Source organism: Amblyomma americanum, chromosome 1 (genome assembly GCF_052857255.1).
Source record: "Amblyomma americanum isolate KBUSLIRL-KWMA chromosome 1, ASM5285725v1, whole genome shotgun sequence".
NCBI lineage: Eukaryota > Metazoa > Arthropoda > Arachnida > Ixodida > Ixodidae > Amblyomma > Amblyomma americanum.
The window spans coordinates 67,206,563-67,220,739 of NC_135497.1; positions in this window are offsets into that span (position 1 = coordinate 67,206,563).

Here is a 14,177-nt window from a genome sequence, read left to right on the forward strand (position 1 = left end):
CCAATTGTCTGATTCATATCCCTTTCCTTTTTCTTTACATTGTATAGCCAACGTCTTTCTTGCTTACATATTGTAGTAACTACGCCCTGTATCGCGTGCATTGTATTTTGTTAGCCGCTAACTTTTTGCATCTCCTAAACAAAACCCCTTCATTGCCATCTATATGTATATATCCTGTACAATACTGGTTGCCGCATTGAGTGTTCTTTGTATATTTTTGAATTATGCTGAACTGTATCCAAGGGGGCCGGGCTTCGTCAAGCTGCACATGTGCAGCTTTCTTCCGTCGCTTCCTTTCTTCATCTCGGAGAGAAAACAAATTTGACTTGACTACTTCATTACTCTAGGGTGATTCCACGAGAGATCAAACTGCCTAATTATTTAAAAATTTTAATTTTCTCCAATATTTTATATATTATTTACACATTATTCAGTAGGCCAACAGTGAATTTTGTTTCGTAAAAATGCTAATATTTCAGGAGAAAAAAAGTTAAAACGACGTCGTGGCAGAGGTAGCGTTTTCAAGAAAGCACAGCTCAATATCGCATATTTGCAATGGCGTAATAATCGAGATATGGAAGTCATGATCGAGATATTTTACGTGCTAAAATTACAGTTGAAAAAGAATATGTCAGGCTTGCTTCCGCCATTTTGAAGAAGTTGTCGCTTACTAGAAAAAATTTCGAAAACGACGCATGTCTCAAACGCGGCTATTTTCAGGAATTTTTTCTCCACAAATACAAAGCACATCTCCTTCACATTTTTAGCAATAGATAAGCACCCAGGTTATACAAGAGTGTACCGACCTTCATTGCTGTATAATGCAGGGAAGTGCAATACGTATTGCCCTAAGTCTGGAATTTTTGAATATACTAGTATTTTTCAGAAATCAAGGAAAAAACTCCCATCCCCAATTTTTCTCAAAACTCCTGAAACAAGTCTCTAAAGGGAGGCAAAAAAGATTACGGGAGAACACGTTGCACTATTTTTTTCTAACAATGTTACCAAGTTCAAACTTGTAGCTTCTTGAGCATCGCCAAGAGCGCCTAAATGAAGGGGCGGAAGCGGCCGCTGCTCTAAATTTTCCCCAGTTCCCATGAATGAGACCTTTTCCATCAAGGGAGAGCATACCTAATTACTCTTTGTGGACAAACACCGATCTGTAAAGCAAGCAGGATTCGGTGGCACCGCTATCACCGAGTGCGGGGAGCAACTGCTAGTGCGGCCCATATGAATGCATGTAAACAAGAGCTCTCGATGCAATTTTCTGACTGCACAGTGCACCTATGACGTTGTCTTCTAAAAAAAAAAAGCGACTACATCCCAGAAAGGAACGTGGAAATGTACAACGTCATTTCGAATCATTTTTTAATTTCTTTAAAACAGGTTTTTCAAAGTTGTTTTTTAAACAACTTTAAGAAATTCAACAACAAAGTGAACAACAAACTGAAACAAAGTTTAAATTTGTTTTTAACGCAAATTTAAGCATTTTTTAAAGACACAATACGCGCTTGCCAGAGAGGTTTCACAAATGCACATTCTGTACTATAGGATCTTATCGTCTTTTATTAATGAAGGAGGACCTCATTCACTGATTTTAAGAGTCTTTGTAATATGCAAAAGCTTAAAGAAAATTGTTCATAAGTTGAGGGAGTGCCTCCTACACCATAGCTATAACAAGGGATTGGGCTTTTCGGTTTTTATTTTTCGAAAATTCGGTGGACGTTTTTCAGTGTTTATTTCAGAATCAAAATTTCGTTTTTTTTTCGGCGCATATTATTATCGACGAATGAATTACTGATTTCTTTTTCGGGTGATTTCATGTGGTAATGTGCGTGGTCAAAAGTCACTTAGAGTATCTCGGCATTTATGCCAGCATGAGCAATTCGTTTTCCAGTAATTAACATTAATTTGCCGGTAATTTTGCGCTTGGAGGTGTGCTTGTAGAAGGAATTGCTGTCGTCCTTAAAAAAGTAGCGCTAGTTTTGATGAGACAGCCTGCAGAAGAGAAAAACGCAATTGCAGCCTGCAAGAACTAGGTTTACAAGTTTTATTTCGGTTGTCGCACTGGGTTGAGCGAGAGGGCTGGGTATCACGTGGTCTGCGTGTTGGTGACAGCGATGGAAGTGGAGCTGAATCGTCACCGTAGCCCGAACGCGATACATGCATGGTTTCGTGTCAGTATTCAAAATGCAGGTGATAAACCTACTTAACCGACTAAATGCTCTAAGCGGGTGGTGGTGAACAAACAGTGCTTACAGCTAGCAGACGGCGAGCAGGCGGTGCTTCCCCCGGTGTGCCGAGGCGTGTAAGCAAGCGGAAAAAATGCTTCGAATCGCACGACTGCGCGGCTTATCCAACTATACCACCGCTTCATCAGACCATCGGCTTCCTTACTTGGTTAATTTTCAACTTTGATTCAGTGTAACTCACGCTCAACAGCCAGATAGCCATGCCTTACATGACAAGAATACTGACCTTTTCCGGAACTTAATTCGGCGTACGTTTGGCGTTTTTTTTTCGGTTTGAACCGAAAAGTGCAATCCCTGGCTATAACCAATCCAGCATATAACCAGCACAACCAATCAAAATGAATGAACAGGAGCTAAAAAAGAAGCTAAAATGAATTTTGAAATCAAATTCGAATTAGAAAAGAAAATTTGCCACGGGATACCTGGAGTGGAACGGTAAAGGGAGGGCCTGGGGACACGCACGGCTTCATAGATAGATGCGTTGTGCAGTAAGAAAATTACATTCAAAACTTCTCTTTACATGCATTAATATGGGCCGGGCCGCACTCGCAGTTGTTAGCCGCACTGGTCGACAGCGGAGCCACCGAATCCTGCTTACATGGCAGGTCGGTGTCTGGCCACAAAGAGTGATTGATGGAAAATGATGTAATTGATGAGAACGACTTAGTCTTGGGATTGGGGGAAAATTTAGAGCAGCGAAGGGCGTGTTTGCTGCTTCAGCCCCTTCATTGAGGCGCTTCTGCCGATTCTCAAGAAGCTACAAGTTTGAGCTTGGATAACATTGTTGGAGACAGAAAATAGTGCAACATGTTATTTCGTATTCTTTTTCGCCTCCTTCTAAAGACTAATTTCAGGAGTTCTAAAAAATTGAGAATTGGGCTTCTTTTTCTTTGATTTTTAAAAAACAGTACTATATTCAAAAATGCCAGATTTAGGGCAATGCTTCATGTACTTTTCTGTATTATATAAAAATTAAGGTTGGTACACTCCTTCAGAACTTCGATGCTTATCTATTGGGCAAATTTGAAGAACATGGGCTTCATATTTGCGGCGAAAAAAATTTCCGATTCTAGCCCCATTTGATACTTGTTTCGTTTTCGAAATTTTTTCTAGTAAGCGACAACTTCTTCACAATGGCGGAAATAAGACTGAAATATTCTTCCTCACCTGTACTTTTAGCACGCAAAATATATCCACCGTCGCTTTAATATCTCGATTATTACGCTATTGCAAATTTGCGAAATTGAGCTGTGCTTGAAAACGCTGGCTCTGCCACGATGTCGTTTACAATTTCTTTCCCCTGAAATATTACCATTTTTACGAAACAAAATTCAATGTAGGCCTATTGAGTAATGTGCGCACAATATAGAAAGTGATCAAGAAAAATAAAATTTTTTAAAATATTTAAGCAGTTTGATCCCTCTGATCTCTTACTACATGCTACGGACCCCACACTGGATATTTTAAAAACAAAGAGGAGCTCGCATTCATGTGGCATCCTCGTGTATACTGGAGGCTGTGGATAAGAATATGCCGCATTGTTTTCCTCCCTTGCATGTTCCAGCAGTTGGCTTTCAACTGCTCCGTGGCGTGAGGAAAATTTCGCATTTCAGCTCTTGCTCCCACTGCGTTCTTGTAACAGCGAAGTGAGCGCAGCGCGATAATGTGACGACGTGAACTAGTTAATCTTAATTCACTGCGCTGTTCTGGATCCAAGACAGCTCTGCATATCGCGTGAATTTCGCTGCGCGCATGTCCAGAGCCTTTGCCGAAGCCATTGCGATCGTTTAGGTGTGCGTGACAATGTACACCCACTCACTAAACTCTCAAACCTTCTGCATGTGCCACTGAGCTCCTTGATAACAGCAGAAAAACTAGGCTTGTGTAATGTTTCTTTGAATTCAATTCATGCCTAGCCTCAGCACAGTGACGCGCCTGCAGTGTTTTTCAGACCCTGTGGCATCTATATTGTTCGGTACTTGCTTTGCTTTCCCCTGTATGTATTTCCCTCTCCTGCTTGGACATACAGCATGTCCGCAGTATTCAATAAATAAATAAATAAAAATAAATAAGAGCGGTTAAAAGAGACGGGCGAGTTGAAACACTAGGGAGACACTTAAGCTCCGCCTTAAGAGTATGACGCGACAGCGCCGATAATTATTTGTTACTTTCCTGATTAGTACCTACTTATAGTTAAACACTCATTAGCATACATCAGCAGGCATGCGAGATCACGTGATACCCCACAAGAAACACAAGGTAGTGCGTGACTCGCAACCAAAAGTCATGAGTTCGATTCCCAACTAATTACCGCAATTTTCTTTTCACGATGTTTAATTTAAATCACATCTTACGTGTTAAAATGGCATTTCATTCATGCTACGACCACACAGTGCGCGACAGTTTACTCGAGTTTCAGTCATTTTGATTCCACAGCTCAACGCGTGACGTCACAACCTCCTCGACCAATCCTGAATTAGTGTGATAAAGCGCAGGGCTTTTCTTCAGAACGTCGGTGGTAACGCTGCCCCGTTAAAAATCTAAATCGGTTCTCGACGCGGCTTACGCGAAGCGTCGCCCACCGCGCGTGTGGAAAAACACCTATGCCGGGAATATAGACGCCGCTATCTCTCGGCAATAATTGCCGCGATGTGGCACTCGACGTCTGTGCGCGTTGTCCTCTCGTCGCGCGCCCGGGCGTTTACACACGCATGTATATCCACGCGCAGCGCGATTGCGCCCGCATTCGCGCACCATTGCGTGTGTCACACGCCCGCGATACCCGAGATTCCCGCCTCCCGGCGCCCGCAGATAAGGCGCGGGAGCTGCTGGAGCCTCGGACGTCGGTAAACAAGGCGCACATCACAATGAGCGTGAACGTCCGCCCCAATTTAATCGCCCGCAACGAATAGCGCCGCCGTGCGATCGGGCTGTGGCGCTTTCGTCCCTTACAAAAGCTTATATAGACAGTCTATAGACTTCTTTAGACTTCTATCCATAAAGTCTATAGACTCTCTATAGACAAACCCTAGAGAACAGTCTATAGGCAGTACAAATCCTACAGACAGTCTACAGACAATCTATAGATTTTGGCCATGCACTTTTAGTAGACTTTCGTATATAAACAGTCTATAGACTATGAATAGACAAAAAGAAAAATCTATAGGAAGCCAATAGAGTCTATAAGGTCTATAGACTGTCTATAGACTATTTTTGCAGGGGGTAACGCTGGTGTGGTGCGTTTTTTTTTTTGCCACAGAAGCGCTACTCGGCGGGCAAGTGCGCTGCACGGACGCAAAGAGCGAGACAAGAGTGAGGCAGACACGCTTCTGAGTTGGACACCTCTAAATTGACAAAGGCAACAACAGACAGTGGAGTTTATCGGCCTAGTAGGTGAGCAACGCGCAAGAGGTGCGCAAAATAATTAAAGCAGTACACCTGAGCCATAGGGTCCGGACGGGCGCCTGTGTGGGCGAACACCACCTGGCTGCACATGAAAGTGTTCAGGCACACAGCTCTACCGTAAAACACACAGCGAGCCCCGCATAAGCCGAAAGGAGACACCGCGGAGTTTTCCACGAGAACTGGAGTCATGCGTCGCTGGCCAGTCTCCAAGAGAGAGCGTCATTGTTTCAGGCCTGCTGCTTTTGCTGTTTACGCGCGGTGTCTTGAAGGCGCACAAAACGCGGACACATGGTGGCGGCTTTGAGCTTACAAGACTCTCCACCCACACGAGGTGCACTGCGGATAATGGAATTCACTGCTTGACCATGGTATCCGTGACCGAGAGCCCGTCGTGGCAGACTGCACGAAAGCAGAATTCGTGGCTGTTAAAGAGAGACCCAAAGTATGCAGGAGCGGTCAGGCTTCATGGGTGACCCCGTGCGGCACTCGTAGACGGTGTGGAAGGCAGGAGTGTTCCAAAGTGCCACGTTGGTGCGCCGTTCAGCGTCGCTTGCATCGTTGCAAAAGCCCAGAGCGAAGTAGACGAAAAAGAGCTGGTCGAGACTGAGGTCTTCGGCGTAGCGCAGCCTCAGGTCCTGTCTCAGCCGTCGCCTCTGGCGGAGGTTGTCGCGGAAGAGCCTCAGCACGGGAGCGAGAGCCAGGCTGTCTTCGACGGGGGCAACCTTGGCCATGGTGCCATACTGGCGGGCCAGGCAACGGCGCGCGCGGACGCCCTCGTCCCAGTTGGCGTCCGCTTCTGCCCAGCCGAAGAGCAGGCGCAGGAGGCAGCGCGCAAGGCGGAAGCCGGCCCGCGGGAGCTGGCTGCTCTGCAGGTCGTCTAGGACAACCGCGCTTCGGTTGAACATCAGCAAAGGCACGTCTACACGGTTCGCCTGCACATCCAGAACGCAGTCGCTGTCGAACGCAGACACCAGCCAGGGCTCGGGGGAGCGCAGTTTGTACTCGAAGGCACGCGCGTGGAGCTTGCAGAAGGCCACGATTCCAATGTCCAGGTCGTGCGGCGGCACCGCCGTGGGCGCCGAGCCATTGCGCAGCTCGTCCGGCATGAACAGCCGTATGCGCGTACGTGCGAGGAGCGCGGCTGCCTTTCGCCGGTCGCCGGGCGCGAGCCACGAGAGACCCGGCAATGCGCGCACGATGGCGCGTCGCACGTCTTCGGCGAGTCTGGAAGCCCGAGGCGGCGCGCCAAGGGCTTCGATACTGGCCAGCATGAAGTGGTAAGGCAGCGCTGGCTCTAGCTGCGACAGGCAGCCGCGCCAGCGTGGGCCTTGCGAGTCGGCCAGTCGGAGCGCCAACTTGTCGGGCAGCAAGTAGGTCAGCTGCATGAGCAACCGCAGCCCCATCAGGTTAAGCACGGTGTCCATGGGCGTCGCTGATGCCGCCTCCAGCGCGCAGCGCACAGCGTCCTTCTGGAGCAGCACCTCGGTCCCCTCGTGGACGCCGCCGCTCAGGAGCCGGCCCAGAAACTCGATCAGCTGCGGGAAGCCGGCAAGCCGCGTCAGCTGCGCCTCGCTGGGCCGGCAGCGCATCAGGCGCTGCTCCAGCCCAGAAATCTCTGCGGCGTACAACGGCACTAGCAGTCGAGGCCGGAAGGCGCCCAGCGCGGCGGTAAGCACTTCGCGCGACGTCTCACTGCCCAGGTTTGGCGGCCCCAGCTGCGGCAGGCTCTGGCCCGGCCGCGAGCTGTGGGAGCTGGGCACTGCGCTGAGCAGGCTCTCGGCCCCTGTGAGCTTCAGCGCCTGGGCTGCCGTCGACCACAGCGAGACGGCCTGGCGCACCGGCGCCGCGTACGGCCAGTCGGGCAGGCCGGCCATGGTCAGCGCCTGGCGCAGCGCCTGCGCGTCTCGTCGGCTGTGCGCCTCGTTGCACTGGCTGTAAAGGCGCCGCAGGGGCTCCAGCACGGGGCTAGGCGAGGCCCGCCGAAGCAGAGCCGACAGTCGGAGCTCGAGGTCCCGGCGCAGATGGGAGTCCCCCGAGGACTGGTCCTGCTGCCAACCCTGGCAGACGAAGCCGTAGAAGTTTTCGCACGGGTCGTACTCCCAGGTGAGCAGGTCGACCAGGTAGCGTCCTTCGGCCTGGCAGGATCGCGACACGCACAGATCGTATGGGGGCTTTTCAAGGGCACCTCTCGGCGACGACGTCGTGCCTGTGTCGGGATTCTTGCGACGGGGCTCCAGAACCACGGGTGCCACGCCTTTGCCGTTGAGGTTGTTCACCACCGTGATGACAGCGGTCAGTACGGCCATCAGCGTGAGCAGGTAGGCGAACACCTCGCGCTCTTCACTCCAGGGGGCCAGCTGCACAGCGCTCGTGTCCCACTCTTCCTCGCTCGAGGGCTCGGCGGCCGTCTGGTCGGCCACAGTGGCCGCGGCTGCAGACGGCTGCCCGGCGGCAGACATAGTCGACGCTCACAGGCGCCACACGCCCGGGGCACTGCTGCGAGCGACGCTGGCGACGCCCGCCGCATCACACGGCACGCGGGCGGAGAGGAAAACGAAGCTGGTGTTGACAGCGCACGGCCGCGCACTCGCTGTGAAGTGCTGACCCCCAGTGAGGCGGCAGATGGAGAAGGGCGGCGAAGCAGAAGAAAAAGTCAATTGCACACTCTGCGGAGAGGGCTTTAGGGAGATGTGAATAAAAGTATAAGCAAGAAAAGCACAACCATCAGTGCAGAATGAAAGAGAAGGAAGAAAATAAGGAGTTAAACAGTGTAAACACTGATATCCGCTAGAGTGGAAACTGGCGAATGAAACCTAGATCGGCCGATTCTTCAATGTGCGTAGTGCCGCTGGACATCTGTAGGACAACGAAGCAACCACCCGGAGCCAAGATGAAAGCACCGAAATACGGTGCCCCAGGGTCATTAAAATATTCTTTCTGGTCACTTGGTCGTCGCTAGTAGTCTTGCAATCAGTGAACCTTTGCCCAAACAAACATCATTACAGCGCTATAGCTCTCTTTAGCCTAGTTCTCCCAGTTTTGAGTAGTTGCCGTCGTCGTTTTCACAACTATGTGCACATGCAGCAAGCTATAACGGCTCGGGGCCACGGCTACTCTAAATACCCTGGCCTCCACGCTCCGACAATGACCAGCTTGGGCAACCGATATCAAACCGGAGGCCCTGACTCGGGAAAGTGATGTAAAGTATGCTTCCCTTCAGACACGAATCCGCCTATTTGTGTTTATGTGGTCGAGCTGAGTGGGAGTAAAAAAATGCACCAGCTAGGAATACTCTGGACAAAAAGGTTGCGTCCGAGCCGGCAAACTCGCTGCTTGACAAGATCCTCTCGGACCAATTGGCTACGGTTCTTCGAATCTTAAAGGAACATTAAAGGAACATTTAAAGTAACATTAGACACGACCAAAACCTGGGTAATCCTATGCAACCTAATCGATTCCACCAAACCCAAACCGGAATCCAACTGCACTCTGAAGCGCATAGCACACACCTTCCCGAGCGATGATGCGGCGCTACTAGTTGAGCTGAAAAGTAAACACATTACATACTGAAAAGTAAATACGTGCCCCCCCCCCCCCCCGCCCCGGCCAAAAAGAGTGCCTAGGACAAGAAAACAAAGAGCTTGACGCCGTCATTTCAGAGGCCGAAGTGCGCGCTGTCGTTCGCGCGTGCACGAAGAATACCGTGGCAGGGAAAGACAAAATCAACAACGCGGTGATCAGGAACTTGAGCAAAGATCAGATCACGGCACTTAGTAAATACATAAATGACGCCCTGTGTGCGCAGAACGTCATTCCGCATAAAGTGGAAATACTCTGAAATCGTAGTGGTTCCAAAACCAGGGAAGAAACCCACCATCGAGGCACATCGCCCAATATTTATAACATCATGTTTGGGGATGCTCTACGAACGGGTCATACAAACAAGACTTCAGCACTGCATGGAAGACAACAACCTCTTTCACCGATCTATGATAGTTTTCAGAGCAGGCTTGTCAGCACAAGACGCCTTCTTACTGATCCGAGAAGTCCTCACCAACATTACAAGAGCATTACAAGAGACGGGGAATATGCGATCATGGCACTCGACTTGAAGGGAGCCTTTGACAACGTGTCCCACGAAGCAATCCTCGAAGAGCTAACCAACATCGATTGCGGCAGACGCATATTCCAATGCGTAACTTCTTGTCTAATCGCACGGCAACAATTGTAATGGGCGAGACCAGATAGGATCGTCTAAACAAGCCAAACAAGGGTATGCCGCAAGGATCGATATTCTCGCTCCTGTTCAACATCGCCATGATACGAGCCGCTCGAGCAATACAGGAAATCTCGGACATCGGATTCACACTGTATGCCGACGATATCACGATTTCGACAAGCAAAGTTTCCCTGGCGGAGAAAGAACAACTGCAAACGGCCGCAGCCTGCGTCGAAGAGACAGCCAGGAGGTGCGTGCTAAGTGCTCTCGGATAAATCGGATATCATCCGCGTAAAGGGTTACAGCTACAGGGCTACTGACCCCATTAACACACTCCTTCAAGAAGAGCAAGTATGGAAAGTACCGCAGATAAGAATCCCGGGACTGTGGTTGCAAAGCGACAGGAAAGCAACGCACTAAATCGAACTACTAAACACGTCGACCACGCAGCTCAAAAGAATGATGCGCAGAGTGGAAAGAACACGGAAAGGAATCAGACAGAAAGACACGATCAGACTAGTGCTTGCACTGGTCATCCGCAGTCATATATGCGGCCTACCGTTCATCCCTCTCCTCAAGGAGGAACTAGACAAGCTCAACGCAGAGATCAAGACAGTATACAAGAACACCCCGGGTCTACCACTCTACACCGCCTACGACAGGCTGGAAGCCCTAGGCCTTCACAACACCTTCGAAGAGATATAGCAAGCCGTCCTACTATCTCAGAGAGAGTGCCCTCTCAGAACAGACAGGCAGGCACATATTAACCAAAGTAGGCAATCCTGCAGACCTAGAGCTTATCCAATCCACAACGAATCTATCACTAGAATACATGGCGCGGGTACACGTAGCCCCAATACCAAGAATATGTCAGTCCACATAAGCGAAGGCAGACCAAAAGCCCTGATAGACTACATACGCCGAACAGTGGGACACAGCGCTAAGGCAGGCTACGTAGACGCAGCTAAGTACCCAGACAGGTAACCAAACAAGAAATCTATGTACCCAAACAAGAGATCACGAGCATGACACTTACGGAATGCAGTCACCGAGGCAGAAACCCCAGCGATTGCACTAGCCATTTATCACGGGGGTGCCACAAACCAAGAACTACACATAATCACCGACTCGCAGCCGGTATGTCGGCTCCTTTTAGCAGGACGAATACGTAAAAGGCTGCACAAACTAACAAACTGCAGCCGCTCCTCTAACCCATCGCTCAAACTCCAAATTACCTGGATACCAGTGCACTGAGGACTCGAGAGCAACGGGGTCGTGGATAGCACAGCTCGAGGGCATACAAACTGAGCAGGCTACGCACCGCCTCATGCCGCCCAACTAGACACCACACCAATACCTACGGCCTACAAACCAAATTACAATACTTTCGGTCATTGCGTCAACTCCTCTCCCTACCACACAAGGGGCTGAGAGCATAGGAGGCTAGAGACTGGAGGCAATCACAAACCAACACCTTCCCAAATTTACATAAATACAGCATAATATTCCCTGAGCACTGCAAAGACGCCTGCCCGTGGTGCGACGAGAGACCCAGAGCATACCACGTCACTTGGGACTGCAGGGGCGAAGAACCAGGCAGCCTACACACTACGCGAAGGAGCAGTGGGAGGCCGCTCTGTCCAGCTCTGACCTGACGATCCAGCGCAACCTGGTGTCCCAGGCAAGAGAAACAGCCATGGCGATTGAAATCCTGAACTGAGGACAGCACTCCCAGCAGAAGACTTTGTCTTCATTTTGAATTACCAATAAATGTTTCTAGTCTACTCTACAGCCACAGCCATGCCAACGCATTTCTAACTCAATAAAGCACTCATTGTAACCCTCCCATAACATAAACACATTCGCCGTAGCGTCGCGCATGGCGTCCTCATTGCGAACATTTCACGAAGCAACGAGCGCTGATCACTCGCAGTGCCCCCGAGGGTAAGCGGCTGTAATTTTTTGCGACGCTTCCGCAGCAAAATTGTGTCGCGTCGGTGTTTTTGAACGTGCGTATGAACCGGAATTGTTCACAGTTTGTATTAGAAAAGGATTCAGTCGCTCCTGCTTTTCCGTCGCGTATTTCCGTCACGAAAAGGGGATGTGCCGCAAACTTAAGCTAACTCCAGTACATGCGCTAGCGTATAGCTTCTTTTACCTCAATACACTTCAGTGCTAAGTAAGAGGAAGTAGTACACTTAATCTCGTGCGTGGTCGAAAGCGGTCATCATCATCATCATCAGCCAGACTACGCCCATGGCAGGGAAAAGCCTCTCCCATGTTTCTCTAATTAACCCGGTCCTTTGCTAACTGCGGCCACCCTATCCCCGCGAACTTTTCGATCTCATCCGCCCACCTAACCTTCTGCCGCCCCCTGCTACGCATGCCTTCTCTTGGTATCCACTCCGTTAGTCTTAAGGACCAGCGGTTATATTGCCTTCCCATTACATGCCATGCCCAAGCCCATTTCTTCCTCTTGATTTCGACTAGGATGTCATTAACCCGCGTTTGTTCCCTCATCCACACTGCCTTGTTCCGGTCTCTTAACGTTACACCTATAATTTTTCTTTGCATAGCACGGTGCGTTGTCGTTAACTTAAGCTGAACGCTTTTTGTTAGCCCCCACGTTTCTGCTCCATAGGTGAGCACCGGTAAGCTACAGCGGTTGTATACTTTTCTCATGAGGAATATTAGTAAACCGCCGCTCCTGATCTGAGAGAACCTGTCATATGCGCCCCACCCCATTCTCATTCTCCTAGTGATTTCATTCTCATGATCCGGATCAGCGGTCACTATCTGCCTTAAGCAGACGTATTACCTTATCACTTCCAGCACCTCGCTACCAACTGTGAACTGCTGTTGCCTTACGAGACTGTTGAATATTACTTTGTCTTTTTGTGCATGTTACATTTAGACTCACCGTTCTGCTCTGCCTGTCTAAATCATTGATCATGCTTTGCAGTTCATCTCCTGAGTGACTTAGCTAGGCAATGTCATCAGCGAATCGAACACAACTTAGGTATTCTCCACTAACGCTTATCCCCAACTGCTCCCAATCCAGGCCTTGGAATACCTCGTGTAAAAAGGCGGTGAACAGCATTGGCGAGAGCGTGTCTGCCTGCCTGACAGCCCTCCTTATTGATATTTTATTGCTGACTTTATGGAGAACTATAGTAGCTCGGCAGTCGTTATAGATATCTTCCAGTATTTTCCCATAAGGCTCTTCTACCCCCTGATTCCGCAATGCCTGTATGACCGCTGAGTTTTCCACTGAGTCGAATGCTTTCTCATAATCAATGAAGCCTATATACAGGGGCTGGTTATATTCTGCGCATTTCTCTATCATCTGATTGATAGTGTGAATATGATATATTGTTGACTATCCTTTACGAAAGCCTGCCTGATCATTTGGTACATTAGAGGTCATAAGGCATTGCGTATGCAGGGTGGCTAGTTTTTCTAGCGCAATCTCCCTACCATCCTGTAACAGATCTGCTGTTACCTGATCCTAAACAGCTGCCTTTCCACTTTAGCTCTGCTCCTAAGGCTTTTTTTACTTCCTCCTTCGTTATTGGCGGGATGTCACATTGCTGTGCGCTACTGGCAGTCTCTTTAACGTCCTGATTGCATTCGCTACTGTACAGATTTGTGTAGAACTCTTCGGCTACTTTAACTGCCTTATCCAAATTGCTAAAGGTATTGCCGTGTTTGTCTCTTAACGCATGCATCTGATTATTGCTTATGCCTAGTTTTCTCTTCACCGCTTTTAGGCTACCTCTGTTCTGTGGAACATGCTCGATTCTCTCCATATTAAACTCCATAGCTTACCTTTGCCAGCTCTACCAGTTCTATGTCGTCTAACCATCCTGCCACCTACTACTACTGAGCACTCCGTGATGATAGCTGTGATATTATCATTCATTATATGTACGTTAAGGTCGTTTTCCTCAGTTAAGGCCGAATATCTGTTTTGCAGCAAGATCCTGAATTATAGAAGTTGGTTATATTCTGCGCATTTCTCTATCACCTGATTGATTGTGTGAATATGGTCTATTGCCGAGTATGCTTTACGAAAGCCTGCCTGACCATTTGGTTGATTAAAGCCTAAGGTTGTCCTGATTCTGAAGCCTAATTTTGTCCCGACTCTAATTGCGATTACCATAGTATATAATTTGCAGGCAGCTGACAGTAAGCTGATCGGTTTATAATTCTTCAAGCTGCTGATGTCTCCATTGTTATCTTTATGAAATAAGAATGTTGGTGAGAGCCGCAGTAACGCACAGCAATGGGACATCCCGCCT